Genomic DNA, 2924 nt, shown 5'->3' on the forward strand with positions numbered 1-2924 from the left:
AGTACCGGATGCTTTAGTACTTCGAATTCGTTTTTATCATGTCCGAAGGATTTCCCGGAATGATAGGGGATATTCTTATATGCATCTTGTTAATGTCGGTTACCAGGTGTTCACAATATGAATGATTTTTATCTCTATGTATGGGATGTATATTGAAATATGAAATCTTGTGGTCTATTATTACGATTTGACAAATATATAGGTTAAAGCTATAACTCACCAACATTTTTGTTGACATTTTAAGCATGTTTATTCTCAGGTGACTATTAAGAGCTTCCGCTGTTGCATACTAAAATAAGGACAAGATTTGGAGTCCATGCTTGTATGATATTGTGTAAAAACTGCATTCAAGAAACTTATTTTTGATGTAATATATTCTTATTGTAAACCATTATGTAATGGTCGTGTGTAAACAGTATATTTTAGATTATCATTATTTGATAATCTACGTAATGCTTTTTAAACCTTTATAGATAAAATAAAGGTTATAGTTGTTTTAAAAATGAATGCAGTTTTTGAAAAACGTCTCATATAGAGGTCAAAACCTCGCGACGAAATCAATTAATATGGAACATTTATAATCAATATGAACGGGACATTTCAGTAAAAGGGTAATTGGTTACATGAATATAGTTCCAAAGTTTTTGAGACTCAACATTACAGACTTTGCTTATCATGTCGAAATCATACAAAGATTAAGTTTAAATTTGATCGGAAATTTCTGGGTCGTTTCAATATGCCAATCGTAAACGTCTCTGTAAAGTAATACGAATCAATCACCAACAAATTACCAAATCTCTAAAACAGAGATTAATCCTTCTTTGAATCAAACAAAAAATACATAAACAACAATCTTCTATTATCGAAGAAGATTGATTAAGTATAATCAAAACAGAAATCGAAACTACAAGATCATAATAGATGATCACTCAACTAATTGAGAGAGAAAACAAAAACACAGAAATCGATCAAATGAATTTTCCCCCAGAAACCCTAAAGTTGGGTATAAATATAAATTAATAATAGCAGTTAAGTCCCTCCAGTTTGTCATCTTGAATCCTTGAGCTCCAAGTATTCCAAATGCACCAAAAAACCCCTTGAACTTAGAAAAAACCTGCACAACCACTCCTTTTCAGTTAAACACTTAACCTGAAAAAGTAACCAAGGACTAAACAAGTAAAAAGGATTTTAACAAATAATACAAGAATAAGATTGTAGAAACATCATTATTTATCACCCTCCCTCAATCTTATTCTTGAACAAGTCCAACATTCCCAGCTGATTATAGAAATAATTGTGTTTTTTGACACTTAAGCCTTTTGTAAAAATATCAGCAATCTGAACATTAGAATCTATTTTAACAGTTTGAATGATTCCAGAACTAATTTTTTCCCTTATAAAATGAACATCTATTTCTAGATGTTTTGTCCTTTCATGAAAAACAGGATTTGCAGCCATTTGTATGGCTGATTTATTATCACAGAAAAGAGGAATAGGAATAGTAGGCTTAACTTTCAGATCATGAAGAACTTTAAGAATCCATATAATTTCATATGTAGCATTACCCATAGCTCTATACTCAGATTCAGCAGAAGATCTTGCAACAACATTTTGTTTCTTGCTTTTCCAAGAAACTAAAGAATCTCTCATAAAAACACAATATCCATTGACAGATTTTGACATGAAAATAGCCTTAGCCCAATCAGCATCAGCATAGGAAACTAAATTCAAATTTTTTGACTTAACAATAACATTTCCTTTACCAGGTGAAAGTTTAAGATACCTTAAAACATGGAGAGCAAGTTTAAAATGAGATTGTAAAGGTTTATGCATAAACTGACTCAAACAATGTACAGCAAAAGAAATATCAGGCCTTGTCATTGTTAAATAAATCAGTTTTCCAACAAGTCTCTGATATGTTGTAATATCATTCAAAACAGGATCACTTTCAGTAGGCTCAGTTTTACATGAAATGTTTTGTTCTATAGGAACAGAGAGAGGTTTACAACCTAGTAAACCAAACTCATTAAGTAACTCCAAACAATACTTCCTTTGACTCATACAAATACCATTTTCATTGTTTAGAATCTCAATTCCAAGAAAGTATTTCAAAGTTCCCAAATCTTTTATCATGAAATTTGAATTTAAATATTCCTTAAACTTTTTAATTTCAACAATGTTATTTCCAGTGACAATGATATCATCCACATAAACAAGAAGAGCAAGAAAAACATCACCATCAGTTTTTGTGTACTTTGCACAAATCCATTTTGAAATAAAACACTAGATAATTTCTCATTCTATTTTCTAGGAGCTTGTTTCAGACCATACAAGGATTTAATAAGTTTACAAACTTTATTACTGTTATTATCAAGATATCCTTCAGGAGGTTTCATATACATATCTTCATCAATTTCACCATAAAGAAATGCATTATTAACATCTAATTGAAATACAGGCCAATCATTATTAATAGCAAGAGTAAGAAGACATCTAACAGTAACCATTTTTACAACAGGAGAGAAGGTTTCATCATAATCAACACATTCTCTTTGACTAAACCCTTTTGCAACAAGTCTAGCCTTATATCTTTCTATTTCACCATTAGCTTTATATTTTATCTTATATATCCATTTACACCCAATTGGTTTTCTTCCAGGAGGAAGATCAACTAAAATCTAAGTATTATTTCTATTTAAAGCTTCAATTTCAGTATTCATAGAATCAACCCAATGTTTATCTTTACAAGCTTCAATATAACAACTAGGCTCAACACTTTTGTTCAAATTGGACACAAAACACAAGTTATCATGAGAAAGATTAGCATAGCAGACTACTTTATTAATATCATATTTCACACTATTATCAACAATATAATCATCAAACTTAGAAGGTCTCTTAGTAGGTCTACTAGACCTTCTGAG

Source organism: Rutidosis leptorrhynchoides, chromosome 8, assembly GCF_046630445.1.
Source record: "Rutidosis leptorrhynchoides isolate AG116_Rl617_1_P2 chromosome 8, CSIRO_AGI_Rlap_v1, whole genome shotgun sequence".
Taxonomy (NCBI): domain Eukaryota; kingdom Viridiplantae; phylum Streptophyta; class Magnoliopsida; order Asterales; family Asteraceae; genus Rutidosis; species Rutidosis leptorrhynchoides.